This window comes from Octodon degus, unplaced genomic scaffold (assembly GCF_000260255.1).
Source record: "Octodon degus isolate 3935 unplaced genomic scaffold, OctDeg1.0 scaffold00052, whole genome shotgun sequence".
Taxonomy (NCBI): Eukaryota; Metazoa; Chordata; class Mammalia; order Rodentia; family Octodontidae; genus Octodon; species Octodon degus.
This window is the reverse complement of record NW_004524628.1, coordinates 2496118-2513605: the sequence shown is the minus strand read 5'-3', so window position 1 is coordinate 2513605 and position 17488 is coordinate 2496118. Positions and strand designations below refer to the sequence as shown.

The following is a 17488-nucleotide window of genomic DNA, read 5'->3' as shown; positions in this document are numbered from 1 at the left end:
GTTAGTGTCCTCTGCACTTGTTATGGGTGAGCTTGGGTTCTGAGATTGCATTTTGCTCCTTCTCATTGTCATTTTGTGTTGCACTGTCTTCTGATCTTTGTTGTAGAGCTTTCTTGCAGTTATAACCTTAGCACCTACTGAAGTTCAGGTGTAGATCTACAAATTTGGATTTATCCAGCTATGCCTGGCTTGGGTCTGGCTGCTGTGCTCAGTTCCTTCCTGTTGCTGCCCTTGGGGTGAACCTGTTGTGTCCCTCTGGCAAGATGTTCTGCTCCTGGACTAACTAGGTGGTTCTGTCCCCTACACTCTCTGCAGCGATTGCGCTGAGTCTGGAGGGGACAAGGTGGAGTAGGGGAGAGAGGCAGCTCTCCCACACACTCACCGGGCCTGGACTAGGACTGAATCTGGGGGTTCCCAGAATGCGACAGAAATTCCTACTCTGTGGGCGGGGTATGTGGGGGTACTAAGGAGTGATGGGGGGCATCCCAAGAGGGTGAAAGAGGGTGTCACCCTTGCTGCACCTGGGCTGGGACCAGTAGGTCCTGCTGGTGCTGGGTAGCCGGAAGCTCTCCCACACACTCACTGGGTCTGGGCTAGGACTGGGTCTAAACAACCCAATTTAAAAATGGGCAACATTTTTTAACTTTTGAATTTTATTGTGGAAGTGCAAGATTTGAATTTACTGTCTGCTGTCCTTTATATCAAATATCTTCCATGGAAGAGGATACTTCACACAAATGTAAAAGCACTATACCCAACTTTCCCTGGAAACTAATTTTCTACATTACCTCTGAGTGGACAGAATAAAAGTTGACAGGGGATTACAAAACCAATCCCAGGTACTATGTGACACACACACCATTCAGACCAAGAGACATGAGTGTGAAATGCTTCTCAGATGGCCCAGGGATGGAAGAAACAGGACTCTGAGCGGCCTCAGCTGGCTCTGGCCAAAATACCTAAGCAGACCTTTCCACAGGGGAAGATCAGGGGTGACAAGCAAGGGAATGGACAGCTACAGATCACCCTTAGTGGGGGCCTACCTTAAAGTCCCAATGATATACCACCACAAGCTATTTGATCACAAGAAAAAGGCCCAGTGGTCATCATCAGTGAATCTCTCCTGCATGCAGGTTTTAGAAATGCTGGGGCTGTTCACCAAGTCTTTCGAAGCCGCACCAAAGGGATCACTGTCTTAATTTCTTTCCAGGATCTCTTTCCAGCCACAATGAGCTGTGGGCTTAGCTTCAAGCCATCTGGGTGCGGCCAGCGCAGAAACAGTCTTTCTGGTGCTTTCTAGGAGGCCCCGGCCCCTTACATGCTCTACAGCTGCCCAGCCTTCCTTGCATTTGCCCCAAGGAGAGCGCCAAAGCCGGAGGCACGGGGTCTCTCAGCAGTCCACTCTAGAGGGGTTTCAGAGGCTTGAACAAGATTCGGTGCGTTTCCCTGTGGGACTGTGAGTGTTTTCGTCTGTTTCTGCTTAGGAGAAGTAGCAGCCGGATGAGACCAGTAAGGCTCTGGTGAAGCTGATGAAGGAAGAGGCCGAGCCAGGAACCCTGTGGTTTTGTCTTTGAAAGCTGGAAACTAGCTTTGGAAATTCTCCGCGGGGCCTCGGAGGGGAGGAAACTAGGAAGAAGCGCTGTGCTCCGCCATGCGCGCACCACCGGCCTGGGAGACCCAGAGCGCGCGGGGCTGTGCGCTGCCGGGTCTGGGAGCGCCGGCGGGGTTTTCACCGATCGGTTCCAGCCTGCACCTGCCGGCTCCTCCTGTTTGGGCTTCTGGCCCCGCCGCTGAGCCGCGGTGCGCAGCCTCCGGGCTGGGGGTTGGGCGCAGCCGGAGCTGCCCGGGCCAGGTGCGCGCAGCCTCGCCGTGCTGCGGAGAAGCTGAGCTGCTGCGAGCGCCCGCGCCAGCCGCGGCTCCTGACACAGCCAGGCCGCCAGCTGGGCTTTGCTTTGGAACGGAAAAGGCTGCCTTTTACCTCTCCTCAAACAATTCCCTTTTCCTAAAACAACCGAGGGAGCTGATAGAAGCGAGGGGGTTCAGTCGCTCCGAAATGACCAGCGAGCTCTCTCTGGAGCCAAAATCAATCGACACAGGAAACGCACGCCGATTTTTACCCCTGTAAAACCGTAGCTGGTTTCTAAGCGAGCTGTCACTCCAGCAGCCCCAGCGCGGCGCGCGCCTGCAGAGCTGCGGGTTTGCGGAGAGCCCAGCTGCGGACCTGCGCGGTTCGCCTGCTGCGTGCAGCGCCAGCGGGGATCTAACCGCTCCTCCGCCAGGGGTGGACTTAGAGGCTCCGGACGCACAGAAGACGCTCTGGTCCCTTCTCACAGTTCACTCTCAAAAGATTGAGATGCCTTTGGGGGCCAGGAGGCTATATCAAAGATTATATTATAAATGTAGCAACTTTCTCATCAAAATGAAAATCCGATTGTTTTCAACCCGGAGGCAAATTAAGGGCAGAATATATTTGATTTCTTTCGCAAGGATTCATGATTGGCGTATGAATTAAAATGGAAGCTGTGTAGTGCGCATATTGATTTCTGGGAAGGGTCACCCTAAGCATTTCCTGGCCTGTCCCGCGTGCTACCTGCTTGGAGGGGGGGAGGTGGGGTTGTCCAGGCAGAGTCCCCTCCAATGCTGCTTGGAACTGGGACCCTCTTCTCTGTCCCCGGAGCCCAGCACAGGTCCTCAAACAAATGCCCTGGGGACCCCAAGCTCCCATGGGAGAAGAGGGACAATAGTGCTTGTCTTACCAGCCTGGTGGTGTCCTCAGAAATATCTTCTGAAGGATGGGAAGGAGGAGGAGATTGCAGACGCCCCAGTTCCTCTCCTCTCCTCTCCTGCGCCCCACGTTGAGGTCTGTGAAATGAAGAAGGCACGACTTTATGAGTAACGTTTCGGTTAGTTTAAACGTTTGAGTGCCCATTATGAAAGATTAGCACCTAGTTCTGGGCTGTGGGTCTGTGAGCATTTGTTATAGCATTCTCTGCATTTTTCTGTTGATCCCCTGAGCATTTCTGTATCTTTCCGATTTCTTCCAAAAAGAAGAGAAAAAGGAAAGGAGTTTTGTGAAATCTGGTCCACCTCACTTGACTTTGGCTCTGGGGACAGGGAAGGAAGGGATCAGGAACCCCAATTCCTACAGGAATGAGAGGCATTATGATGGTTGCTCTTGTTTCTGTCCCGTGTGCTTCTCCAGGAATTCTCTAAAACCGGCAGAGTTCACACCCACTCTCGTCCCCTTTGGTCTAAGGCAGCTGTCTGCTGATCAGGCTGTTTGGTTTGCTGGTAGAATAGTTTTCCAGCTGACAGCAAATGAGACTAGTATGATAGCATCCTAAGGTTTTGATACAGTCTCATCCCTTGTCCCCAATAAGCTCTGCCAGTACCAGACAGGAACAGACACCTGAAGGAAGAGAAACTATTCTCTGTAGTCATCAAGCAGTTGCCTCCTATAATAAAATCTCAAACATTGTTGGGCTTACCACAAACACGTTGCTAGAGAAAACCCACACTGACATTTCTACTCCTCTTAACTTGAAACCAGCCCAACTAAATTAAGTAACAACAACAACAAAAAGTTGTTTCCCACACCGTTTGCCCTGCTCTTACCGCTAGTTTCCAGCCTGAACCAATTTTCATGCTTGAGTTATTAACTTATGAAAATAGGCACAAAAGGGGAAAAATGTGAACAAATCCTCTGCTACATTATTAGTCATTGCTACAGCTGAATGCGTTCCGGCACAAGGCGTGTTATTCTGCCTGCCAGTATCTTCGTTTTGACCAAAACGCAGCTCGCTAATGGGGTTCTGCCTCATATACTTTTCTGTAATCATTACGTTGCCATTCTTGGTAATTTATCCTGTTTTTCATGAGGAGCATGTGCATTAAGCATAAACACACACACACACACACACACACACACACACACACACGCCTGTACATCTTTTAAGTCCCCTTTCATTTGTGGCTGAAAACAAAGGTCACAAAGCTGCCAGTCATTCGTGGGGAGCACCTCTGTGGGGACTCAGTGGTGGGCGAGTGGAACAGATAATGAAAACCTAGCGAGTTGTGGGCAGCCAATGGAGGGCCCCCACAGAAGTGGAGAAGGTGAAGACAGGCTGGCCAGTCCCAGCCATTCTGCCCAGCGCTCTTCATTCGGGAAGCACAGCGCTGGCCCGGAATCCTCCCAGGCCAAGTGGAGACACCTGGCTGACTTACTCAGCAGGTTCGGGTTTCTCGATAAGCTCCCAGATTCTGGGCTGTTCTGGGCTGCTGTCCCCATTTCAGCAGTTTCTGTGTTGTGCTCAGACATGCTGCCCCCAAACCAGGACAAGCCATATGAATTTTTTAAAAAAGGAGCTTTGAGCCTATTAGATTTTTTTTTTCTTCTGTGAACTCCAGCATTGGTAGAAACCAAGGCCTGTGAATATTTACTTTGGAAAACTATACAAGAAAGCAAGCAGACAGGAAAATAGGCAGAAGAAATGGGGAAGAGATCTAAAAGCTTGAAGACAATCTTTTCATAAACCAGGTATGAATCACCAGAATGTGCTCCTCAGCATATCCGAGTTCTCCTCGGGGCAGGGGAGCAGGGAGCCCCACGGCCTCAGCCAGCAAGAGAAGCCCTTGGAGGCAGCGTCTCCTCTCTCCCAGGCTAGGTTCACTTCATTCTCCATGCACTCTTGCCTGCCAGTGGGGAAAGCAGTTGGGCCCTCAGTGTGGCCTTTCATCCTCTCTGAAGTGTTAATGAATGCTTTGGTTTTGTTCTTTTCTCCTCATGATGACGAATAGGACTCCTCTCTGTGCTGGAAGCCACCTGCTCAGCTGAGCCCAAGCATTTCCAAGGGGTCCCTTCCTACTAGGGACGGGAAGTCATCACCACTCCAAAGAACCCAGCAGGAGGCTCTGACTCTGCCTCAGACCTCGCCCCTTCAGGGCCCCAAGGAACAGGAAAACCCAAAGCACCTCAGTAATTCTCCACTTTGTTGTCCTGTTAACACTGAGAAACACAGTCATACTCCCTTTGCACCAGTCTGGACAGAACACAGGAAGATGGAACCCCCCAGAAGACCTGGAATCAGAGATTGTAAATCTCAACCTTGCCCTTACCCTCCTTTACCAGATGACCAAATGGAGCAAAGTGGTGGTGACTCAGGGTCTCCCTGTGGATGTGACCCACTGCAGCTGCAGCAGCAGCACTTCCTTCAGAGGGCCTTGACTCCATTGGCCATCGCATCCCCTTCAAGCTGTCTTTCCAACCCCTCCAGGAGCTAGCACAAAGCCAGTAGGACAGATTCCTGCAAGGCAGAGGATGCCCAAGCAATGTGACATACCCAAACACCACTATATGTGACCGGTGCCTCTCCCTCCATGCTGGCCACGGGGAAACGGATGGTAACCCACCAGTGGGGTAGGGCTTTTGTACCAGAGTCATGATGACCAGTGAGGATGCTGTCACTGAAGAGTCCTTGCACCACTGTTCTACTTCTTATCTGACACCTAGGGCACCCAACAACAAGACAAATGACCCTGGTTGAAAATGGGCAAAGACCTGAAACCCAAACCTGAGCATGCACAGCCTCCTTACCCCACTGCACCAATATGAGCTCCATGTCTTGCCAAGCACGCACATCTCTCCCAGTCCCTCACGTGCCCCTTAGTGGATGTCCTGATCGGTGTCCCCCCCCCAACCTTGGTTTTTCTTGTTAGCCCTTTTAAGGGTACGGTTCAGGAGGGTTAGACACACTCACGGTGCAGTAGCCAGCCTGCAGAACTGTTTCCCACGTCCACGCTGAAATTATGCACGCTAAGCAATCGCGCTCCCTTCGCCTCTCAGCAGCCACCATCCCACTGTCTGTCCATGAAGGTGGCCACCCTAAGCAGCCCAGGTAAGTGGGGTCCCACAGCATCTGTCCTTTGGGGACTGGCCTATTTCACTTAGCACAGCGTCTTCCCAGATCGTCCATGCTGTAGTGTGCAACAGGGCCCCTCCTTGTTAAGGTTGAATAATATTCTGTTATTTGTGTGTGCCACATTCTGCTGATCTACTCATCTTTCCAGGAACTCCTGGGACACACTCACCTTTGGGTGGCTGGGAATAATGACACTAGGAGCACAGGCATGCAAGTGTCCTGTGAGCTCCTGCTGTCAGTTCTTTTGGATATGCTCAGAACTGGGCTTGGTGGGTCATATGAAAACTCTATTTTTAATTTTCTGAGGAACAGCCACACTGTTTCCCACAGCAGCTGTACTACTCTGTTTCGCATTTGCACTGACACCCCACAAGTGTTCTGCAATCCCCTCCGATACTATTCTCTATTTTTTCTATTGCCCAGTCCAAAGGGTATGAAGCAATGTGACTCCTGTGGTTTGTATTTGCATTTCCTGAGTTACTGATGAAGCCGAACAGCTTTGGCCACTGTATGTTCTCTTTGAAGAAATGTCTATTTAGGTCCTTTATCCTTTTTCTAACAAGGCACTTGGTTTTGTTGTTGTTGACTTGAGAGTTTTTATATTCTTTTTCCCCTTTTCTTAATGATGGCTTAAAGAGCCAAAGGGTCAAAGAGATACATAAGCCAAAGATGGTGTGCACAGCTGTAATCCCAGCACCCTGGGAAGATGAGGCAGGAGAATTGCAAGTTGGAGCCCATGTTGGGTGATTCAGTCTCAACGTCAGAAATTTAGAAGGGTCTGGGGACTGGGGATATAGCTCAGGGTGAAGACCTGGGTTAAATCTCTAACCCTCTCCCTTCCTTTCCCCAACAGAAGCAGATCATTGCTGAAGCCTCACTTGGAGCTATTGATTTCTGCAGCAGCAGGGAAAAACCAGCCCTGGTGCTGGCGGTGGGTGCATGCTCAGGGTTCACAGCCCGACAGGACTCGGTGCTGCTGGGCAGCCAGTGGGAAACACGGGTTGCAGTGACCCCGAGACTTGTAGAGGCCACTTTAAGGATGGTTCCACTTTCTTGTTCTTTCCCCTCTCCAAGGAAGGGGAGAAAGCAAAAGCTATAGATGGAAAAATCCATTTAAATGGATCTGTGCCGGGGGACCAAGTGCACATCTGTTCTTAACAGGTTTCAGCTGAAACTACTGAAAACATACCTAGATCTGTTTATGTGGAACTGGTTACATATGATAAGATTACAACTTGGAGGGTAACTATGGATTTAGTCGTGGAAAAAAAAAAAAAAAAAAAAGCCCATCTCCAGACAGCCTCTGCACACGCTTCCAGCATTTCACTGCAGATGTGTTGAGGGAGCCAGATTCACTATGAATTTAAGAGATCTGTTTGTTACGGAGCAGTGGAAACCCATTCGAGATGTCCACAAGGGTTTGTGGAGCACATTGTTCCTGCCTCGCCTCCAGTCCAGGGCCAGGTCTTGGTCAACAGACAGGAGCCCAGAGCCCCTGGCTTCTGAGCAGTCCTGTCCTGCTCCCTAGCAGCTGTCCACGAGGAAAGCTGTGCTGGCTGCTTGCATTATTGTCATCCCTGAGGGACACCAATGTCCCCTGAGGACACACAGATGTGACCCGAGGCTTCTTTATGCAGACACTGTGCTCTTGGGAGGTCTTACTTTGTACATGCAACCACTCCATGAAGCCACACCGTTGACACATTGTACAGTTGGGCAAACTGAGGCTGGACTCCAGAGTGATCTGCTTAGGGCCGCTCCAATTGCAGAGGAAAATATTTCTTCCATCCAACTAACCCTCAGGGTTATGCCATGACCCAGTACCCGGGGAGCCCAGCAGGAATGAAAGGATTCCAGCCTGCCACGCCGGCTCCACCCCCGGCGCACGCTGAGACAGGCAATTGAGACTGGGCGTGGTGGCGTGCGCCTGTAATCCCAGCACTTGGGAGGCTGAAAACAGGAGGGTCACTATGAGTCCAATCCACGTAGTGAGACCCTGTATACCCTGTAGACCCTGTCCTAAATTCATAAAAAAAAAAAAAAAAAAAAAAAAAAAGAAAGAAAGGACCCAGGGACAACCCTGGACAATGGATAATGGCTTCGGCAGATGGAGACTGGGGAAGCACAGATCTTTTGATCTTTGCAAAGAGAGGCAGAGATCACTAGATTTTTCCATGAAGGCACAGGGATTATATTGAGGCCAAATAAAAAGCATGGCCTCTGCTTCGGTTTACAATTTCCCTTTGGGGTCCTTGGCTGCCCCCACAGGTGAAGGAAGGGACTGCATTCACTTTGCTGCCGCAGGTGGGGATGGGGGCCTGACCACCAGGATTCTCCCTGTCCCCACATAGGAGGCCTCTGCCCCGGGGAACAGGTGTGGCAGCTCAGTGTCCCAGTCCTGTCTGCCTTCCACACCGCTGGGATTCCAGCTTGCTGTCAGGCACACTGTGAAAGGCGTGTTCTTCTGTAAACATTTATGCAATAATTTGTCTCTAAAGAGTGACATCAGTCTATAAAACACCCCAGGACACAGAATCGTAGTCACCGGCCTCAGGAGCAGTGAGCCTGACATTGCTATCTGACAGCAGAGCCCCGCCCCAACACACATGCTTTATACCCCGGGGCTGGGCTGGGACTGGTGTGCTTGCCTCCTGATGGGTGCCATGCTGTGAAAATTCACCTATTTTTTTTTTTTTTCACTGAGAATCATTTTTTAATAAGTAGCCAGCCCACTGGAAAACAATTGTGAATGGCACTTTCATTACATTTGGATTTTTAGAACAAAGAGAATATTCGCTCCCACTCCATGACCTGTTCGATGATACTGAATTTTAATTAAAAAATGCTAATGCATTGAATTGGTGACAAGGAAGATGTAGCTCTGGGATAGTCTAGAATATGGAATATAGAAGGCAGAATGTGGGCGGGGGACTGTTGCCGCGACCTGTTCAGTGTCACTTAACATTGGGCTTCTTTGGTTTCCCATTTGAAAATTTCAGTTTTGAACAGGTGGGGGCCAAGAACAAGCTGCACAGATCAACACTGGGAGAGCCCGTGGAGCTCAAGGTGTGTGCGAGGAAGGGGGTCCTGCTTCCTCTCCGAGGACCTCGAATGCCATCTTGGCAAAGGACCAGTGGTGTCTAAAGCTCCCCCAGAAAGATAACCGTGCCCCCAGGGGGCTCCAGTCCCAGGCTGTCCTAGAAAAGCTCTTGAAAGGACGTTTTTTTCTGAGCAAGAAACTTGACTCTGCTTTCAGGTGATTCGTCCAGGCAGGTCAAGGTCATTTTAGGCCTGATAAGTGGGAGCGAACTACACAGAGACATAGATTAAACGGTCCACGGCAGGCCCTGCTCGGCATAGTCCGCTCGGCCCAAGTTTCACTCCTTGTAAGAGAATTTTCTTTGGAGATGATGCAGTGATACAGTACGAAAACCCACACCCTCATGTCAGTTTCGAGAAGGGCCTGGGGCTCCTCCAGGCAGGTTCTAACGTCCGTGAAAGTGCAGTCACTTTGCAAGCGCAGCCGCTTTGCCCAGCTGCGAGCGCTGAGCTCTGGGCAGGCCCATGGTGGAAGACACACATCCAGCCGCCCTACCAAGGAGGAAGTAGCAGGGCTGTCTCCGGGAGCTCAGGTCATGGAATCATGGGGCAGCCTCAGCTGGGCCAGGGAGAAACCTGAGGGTTCTGGCCGCTGTGTTCAGCCGGGGTAAGCTTGGGCTGCAGGCTGCAGGCAGACCCAGGTGGGAGGCAACACTGCAGCACATTTCCCAGGTGGATTTGGCAAGATCTGCGAGGAGCCAGAAGCCTGGTCATTCCTTCCGATCAGACTGGCCTGGCCCACAGCAGGTCCAGGAAGTGAGGTCCACTTGTGCTCCCGTGGGCTCCTTCTGGGCCCGGGAGCACAGGAAACTGGCTCTGACTTGGCCTCCGTGCAGCCCAGATTCCCACGTGAACCGGGAAGTGGGGCAAGGGTGAGAGGGTGGTAGGCGGCTCGCGTTGCCCTTTCTGAGAAACCATGTGCAGCTCTGCGGCAGGACAGTTGTGCAATGAACTTCCAGGATCTCTGAAGCATTTTGATGGTTACTAAAGGCAAGATAATAGTGCTGACATGGGACCGGGCAGATCACCACTGCTGCAAAGGACCTGCCCTGTTTGTAGGGACAGCGCCTGGAGGGTAGGCAGTGAGCTGCATCCAGGTTGGTGTCCTCGTGTCTGACCCAGCATTCTCACTCAGAGAACAGGCACTGCTAGACTCCTGCTGGAGGACAAAGGCAGGCTTCTGAGTTGCCCTGGATTCGGGGTGCAGCCCCACCCCATCACAGGTCACTAACAGGGGATGCTCAGCTTCACCTGTGCTGGCTTTGCAGAAGACAGACCGCTCTGGGTGAGGACAGAGGCTGGGGCCCTTGGGACAGGATTCTCAGCACACTGCGCGGACAAGGGCATGCACGTGACGACTTTTCTCTGAGCCAGCACATTTTCCATTCTAAATATAGTCCAAGATGACCCAAGACGTCTCCCCCTCAGAAAGAGTTCCACGCTTCTGTATTTTTCAGCATTTCTGTGATTTCTGAAAGAAATGGGCAGCAGAACCCAGTGCTTTCCCTTGGTCTCCAGAACCCTAAAGACCTACATTTAAGCTTTCCTTCTGGGAGCCTTCCTGGAAGGGGCTGGGGGAGGGAGGGCCTCTCGTTGCCAACCACCTCTCTTTACCTGCCACCTGGTAGCAGGTACCAAGATCCTCAGTTCACCTGTGTTCTCCATCCTGCCAGGGGAAGCTCAGCTCCAGTTCACTCAAGAGGTTTCATCCCCCAGCTGGGGCCAGCTGCGGGCAACCCTAGGACCGCTGAGCCATCTCCCCTGGCAAGAGCCAGGCCTGGCCCCCTTCTAATGGGACAGCAGATTCCTCTCTCTCTTGGGAAACTTTCTGCCAGATCTGTTTTCATACTACTCGGGAAATCCCAGGACATCAGCCTTTGAGAAGTGGGCGCCTGCGGATACCTTGGGCTCCATGGCGGTGGCTCTTGGCTCGGAGGCCCCTCCCTGCTTGTTTGTGAGTTTGGGATATTTCTGTGCAGGGAGCAGGGCCCCACTAATTGCTGTGGTGGCACTTTAGGGGTCTTCTACATTTTCAGAGCCCTCAGTTAACTCCAATAGCACAGGGCTTCCCAGCAGGGCACTGGAGGCCTTTGTGCCTTTGCCTGCTGCTTATCCCTAAAGGGTTAAGGGCTGAGGCCAGAGCACACGGTCCTGTTAAGTTCTACACTGCAAACAGTGAGTAAGCGGGCAAGCAAAAAAAGGAAGGTAGAGCAAACCCACATGGATACAGCCTCCCCCCTCCGGTACCTTCCCCTCCTGCACGACTCTGCATACACAAACCACAGATTGGGGCGCAGTTAAATTTGGCACGCAGGCTATAGCAAAGAAAGAAAACAGATCGAGTTACACAGAGTCCTATTCAGATGTGGGCCTGGGCCTCCTGCACACAATGCTGGGCAGAGGAGAACAAGGCGGCGCTGTGCTGGGGAAAACGCACACCCGAGCTCCGCTTTCCTGCAGTCATCTGCTGGCCTGGCCGCGGGCAGCAGGTTAATTCTCTGCTTCGCAGGTGGAGACAGATAAAACAAACCGAACGGTGTCGTGGGCCGCAGGAAACCTTTATTTCAGAACTTGAGCCGCCTCCTCCAGAAAGGAAACTTTTCTCTGGACAGTAACCTATTAGAGTGCAGAGCGGCCTGGTGGCCAGGGTAAACAAGGCAACAGGCGGTGGTGGTGGGGCTTTTGGCAGGCAGAACTGCAAGCAGGGTTTGAAAAGCCCATTTCCTAAGCTCTGATCCCAACCAAGAGGGAGCTGTCAATCTGGCAGGACCGAGGTGCTTGGAAAAACAGCAGCAGGGAGAGCGCGGGCTGCAGGGGAGTAACATGAGCCGCAGGTGCACCCGGATCCTCTCCTGGTCCCCCAGGCTGGCTCACCTGGCCAGAACCCAGCCAGAAAGGCGGCCTCGCTGCAGGCTCTCCAAGTGACGAGCGCAGGATTTGGCTTCGCAGCGGCAGCAGGCGCGCTGCCAGGCAGGATCGGCTGAGTTATCCCTGCGTGCAGAGCTTTCCGGAGAAGCCCATTAGATGTGCTTCAACCTGAGGCAGGCACTGAGCATGGTCTTGCACGGCACAGAGCATCGAGTCAGATGACGATGTCTCCTGTCACCATGTTACTCCATGGGAGCTGGGCCTGACCCCAAGTGGGCAGGCATGGCACAGAGCCATCCCCAGTCTTCCGCAACAGGTATAGGCACAAGGCCACATTTTGCTTGGCTGGATCTCAATGATTGGCCTGGGGAGCATCCCATTGCCCAGCCCCAGGGGCAGGCACCCTGGGGGCCAGACATGGCGTCTGCATGGGAGTCCTGTGGACCTGCCCAACCCAGCCCTGACAATGGGCTTGGTGTCCAGGGTTCTCAGTTCACACTGTGCTTGGCCGTGACCTGTGCGCTCTGTCTTCTTCTGCAATGTGGTGACAGTGGCTCAGAGCCAGCACAGAGCTGCCTCACCGAGGGGCCCAACGCGTACCCCCCTCTTCTTCTGCCTGCAACTGATGGATCCTTGGGATGACGATGGGGTTGAACCATGTCTCATACCAAAGCCATGCCTTCGAGCCCAAACCCAACTACCTCCAAATGCACGCTGATCTGCAAAGAGGGCTGTTGTTGATGTAAGTAAGCTGAGGTCTTTGGGGAGGCCCTAGTCCAATAGGACCAGAGCCTTCATACCAAAGGGAAACTGCAACAAAGAGGCACATCCCAGGGAAATTGTCACAGGCAGATGAAGGTAGACAGTCCAGCCCCAGAAGAGAGGAATAGTCCACTTCTGCCACGTGCACCCTGTAGTTCACCCTACTGGGGTTACTTGCCCTTTAAGGCCAGCCCTGAAGTGCCTCCTAGCTTTGCGCAACTGTGAACCCAATCCCTGGGTCCTGCTCCAGACCACCTCCTTAGGAGAGAGCAGGAAGGGAAGGCTGCCCCTCTTCCTCTATGCCTCAACCCTACTTTACCCTCAACAGAAACTGCATTCTGCCTATTGTTCCTAAAATGTCCCAGAAGCAAGTTAGGGACCTACTTCCCCTTTGGGACAGAGGTAGGCTCCCCTGAAAATCATGTTGTGGAGGAACACTCTCTTCCAGCCTCTGGTTCACTTCCTCCTGACCCAGTATGGTGTCAGGAGAAAGCTGAAAATTCTGTCCCCAGGAAAAATGACAGTGGCGTGCTCACAGGATGGGCTGTCCAGGGGGGCACAAGGCCACAGGGAGCACCAGTCAGAAGGCACGTGGGAGGTGGGATTCCACTTTGCTGATGCCCTGACCAGATGCCCAGTCCTAGATCTTCCACAGGTGGGAGCCCTCCTGGTCTTCCCCACTAGTGCTCCTGTCCCCTTCTCTCCTCAGGCTCTGGCCTCGCCATGTCTGTCTCTCCAGTGTTCTTGAGAATTAATGATGCCACCATCTTCTTGATTTAGGGAAGTGCTCACAGAATGTGTCACCACTTCCAGGACAATGGCGCTCCTTCCTAGCACTTTGGCCATGGTGGTGCCTAGAGCTAATTGTGCAGGGCTCAGTGAGGCACATTCTTAGATGTAAGTTTTGAGCACTGCTTCTAATTCTTGGCTTCTCTGCACTTGCAGACTTTGTATGTCTACAATTGCCCCCCAGGTACCCTCTTCTTACAGCCCTACTGTTCCCCTGCAGTTACCTATTATGTGTAGTCACCTTCAGTTATCCCTCCCACCCCCAAGCAAGTATTAAATTCTTTTCAGGGAAAGAATGAGACTTTTTATGTTTCCCCTTGAGTTTGGTGCTCTGCATGTAGAAGTTACTCCATAAAGATTTCTTGAAGGTTGATTCAGGATGAATTTCTTGTGTTCACTTTCCACAAATCCTTTCTTTCTCTCCCCCCAACCCCAGTACCTTAAGCCATTGAGCTATCTCCAGGCCTAATCCTTTCCATTTTAGACATTTGGTCAGCCTATCTATAGGAGCTGAGGGTTTTTTTGTTTTGGTTTGGTTTTTTTGTTGTTGTTTTTGAATTGAGATCTTTTACCTTAGACCAACTCTACAGGAGCGCTAAATGAAATGTTGCTGATTTTCTTGTTCATTCATTGATTTAAAAAAAAAAAAAAAACCAAGGACTTTTAGAGCTGGAAAAAATTTTGGAAAGCATTTAGTCAACTCTTGGATGAGAGGCCCCACGACCCAGCCAGGGTCACATAGCTGGCGAAGTGGCAGGAGCGAAGCCAGATGTTCTGGTTGGAAGAAAGGCTGTTGATCATGTGGATGAGGAGGCTGTTGGTAGGGCCAAAGATGGGAAGGGAGGATGGACCCATGTTCCAGAACAATCTGGAAGGTTCCCTCTTCTAGCTGCTGAACTGTTCAGCTTCCAAGTAACTCCAGGCACTTTCACTCCAGGCATCTTGTCTGCAGGCCTTGCAGATTGACAGTTGGCCCAGAGGCCAGCGCCACCAGGCCAGCCTCAGGCCAGTGCCACCAGGCCAGCACCTGGTCACCCAGACTCTAGCACCACTGCTGAGTGGCAGAGACCCTGGCTCCCAATCTGTCTCCAGATCTACGGTCGTGACCCGCGGGCATGACTTCCTTGCAAAGTGCTGTGCGCGTCACAGAGCTTACTCTGTTTCCACCCACTGAGGAAGCTTAGAGCAAGCAGCCCCACTGGTGTGGAAATGAGCCTCACTGTGTTCAAGCTGAACACATGTTTTACATCAAGCGAAGGCTGTGGTTGGGACTGGGGAGCTGAAGGGAGATTCAAAGTCTCCTCAGGTCTCAGAGGTCTCAGCCTCTTCAAAGCTTCACTGCACTCAACAGAAGTGTCTCTGCCCACTCTTGCCGCTGCAGGGCCTGTGTGGGGACTCAGTGTGGCCCAGAAGAGAGGAGCCCCTCAAGAGAGGAGCCCTGCGTGCGAGCCTGCAGCACTTTCCCACAGGGTGTGACTCCTCCCTGGGGATTTAATAAGCTCTCTGAGGCCCATTCACATGCACAGGTCGGTGATCCTCATCCCTGGGCTTCTGTTTCTTCCCACCCCAGTAGGAGAAACCTGGCTCCACCACTCACTTGTGTATACCACCCTTAGAGTACACGAACAGTAACATCCCAACTCCTACCCCAGTGGGATGCAATCTTCCCAACTAAAATATAGTGTTAAGGGCTGGCCAAATAGCTCAGGGGATTAAAGCACCTGCCTACAGGCACAGGGGCTGGGGGTTCAATTCCCTGGGCTTGTTGTGCCAGCCCCACCCTCGGGGCATGCTGAGACGGTGATTGAGACTGGACGTGGTGGCACACCCCTGTAATCCCAGCTCTTGGGAGGCTGTAAACAGGCGGATCACTATGAGTTTGATCTAGTAGTGAGACCCTAAACACCCTGTAGACCCTGTCCTAAAATAAAAAAAAAAATAATAATAATAAAATACAGTGTTGTTACAACCCCTTTTGTTCTTAGTCTTACAGTCACTACTCATTTTCAGGGCTACTGGGTCCATGCAGTTTACCCCACCCCTTCAGTAGGATCATTTCCGATATTATAAATATATATATACACTCAAAAATTTTATAAATACACTCAAAATTTTTTTTTTCATATTCAGCATTCCAGCCTTAATTCCCCAGCTTCTCACCTGACTATTTAAAATTTGCATACATTAAGTTTCACTCTTGGTGATGTCAAATCCCAGGAGTTTTGATCGAAGCAGTGTTGTATGTCCATAATACTCGGATACCATGACAGTCTCCTAGGCAATAGTCACACTGTCCTTGAAAGAATCTCATGCCGCTTACTCGACCTTCCCATCTCCCAGCTCCCAGAAAGCGCTGATCTCTTTCTTTTCCCTATGGTTTTGCCTTTTCTAAAATGTCATCTAACATGGATGGGTGTCTTTTCAGTAAGCAGTAGGTACTTAAGATTCATCTATGTTTTTTCACAGTTTTCTTGCTCACTACTTCTTGCTAACTTCGGTGTACCTTTATCTGCACATCCTATTCATCCAGTCATCTACTATAAGACAACCAGGCTGCTTCCAGTTTGGGGCAACTTTCTATCAAGTTGCCACACACATGCAAATGCAGATTTCTGTTCATCCCCAAAAATGAATCAACGGGGTGAATACCTAAGAGAACGAGTGCTGGATCGCACAGTAAGGTTATGTTTAACTTTGGAAGAAATTGTCTGTCTTCTGAAGTTGCTGTGATAGTTGGTCTTCCGATCAGCAGTGAATGAGGATTTGTATTGCTTTACATTTGCATCAGCAATTGGTATTTTTGTTTTTTGCACACTAGCCATTAGAATGGATGGGTGTGTGGTGATACAGTAGTGATATAATAGGTATATACTAATTTGCATTTTCCTATTCACTGATGATGATTTACATACTCACTTGGCATTTGTATATCTTTGGTTCAGGGTCTATGAAGACTTTCTAGCCATTTTTTAATTGGGCCACTTTTTTTTATTATTGAGTTTTAAAATTTCTTAATATATCTGGATTCAAGTCTTTGTCAAGTTTGTATTTTGGAAATACTTCTTCCCAGTCTGTAGGATGTGTTTTGTTTCCATCTATGTATTTGGTACTGGGTCTCACTATGCAGCTCGGACTTGTAGTGATCCTCCTGTTTTCAGCCTTCTCAGTGCTGGGATTACAGGCATGGTGTGTGTGCCACCATGCCCAGACTCAGTCACCAGCCCAGTGTGCCCCAGGGCCGGGCTGGTGCAGCAAGCAGGACTGGGGATCAAACCCTGGTCCCTGAGCTTGCCAAAGCAGGCCCTTAGTCCACTGAGCTATCTTGCCAGCTTGTAGGGTGTGTTTGTTTTATCTTATCAGCATTTTTCATAGAACATGAGTTTTTAATTTCAATGAAATTCAACTTACATGGTTTTCTTTCATGAGCTATATTTTAAACATTACATCTAAAAATTCATCACCAAGCTCAGTGTCAGATTTTATCTTGTATTTTATCCTAGAAATGTATAGATTTGCTTTTTGTGTTTAGGTCTATGAACTATTTTGAGTCAATTTTTGTGTAAAGTATAAATTCTATCTAGACTCATTGGTTGCTTATATTTTGAACATCTAAGCATTCAAGTATGTTTTTCAGAAAGACTTTACTTTTTCCTTTGAATTGCTTTTGCGCCTTTGTCAAATAGCCATTGATTATGCTTTTGTGAGTCCACTCACGGGCCTGTGATTTGCGTATCTGTTTTGCCAATCCTCGCTATCTTCATCAGCTTAGTAATTCTTGCAGTTGAGTACTGTGACTTCTCCCACTTTGTTCTTCATCAGCACTGTGTTGGCTATTCTAAGTTTTCTGCCTTTTTATATTAATTTTAGAATAAGTTTATCAATTTCTAAAAATAGCTTGCTAGTATTTTGAATGATTGTGCTGATCAAGTTAGAAATAATTGACATCTTTACAACATAAAGTTCTCTAATCCATAAACACTGAGTATCCTTACATTTACTTAGAATTCTTACTTTATTTTCTAGTTCTTCACCTAAGGATTATATATATATAT

At 50.2% G+C, this 17488-nt stretch overlaps 1 long non-coding RNA gene across 1 annotated transcript in view; it reads right to left on the bottom strand.

Moving 5' to 3' along the window:
- Positions 1–2818: 2818 nt before the first annotated feature.
- Positions 2819–17488, bottom strand: part of LOC111817225 — a 111384-nt gene continuing 96714 nt past the window's right edge. The window contains exon 4 of the long non-coding RNA XR_002821474.1: positions 2819–2862. This is a non-coding gene — a long non-coding RNA (uncharacterized LOC111817225). The remainder of the gene's footprint in view (positions 2863–17488) is intronic.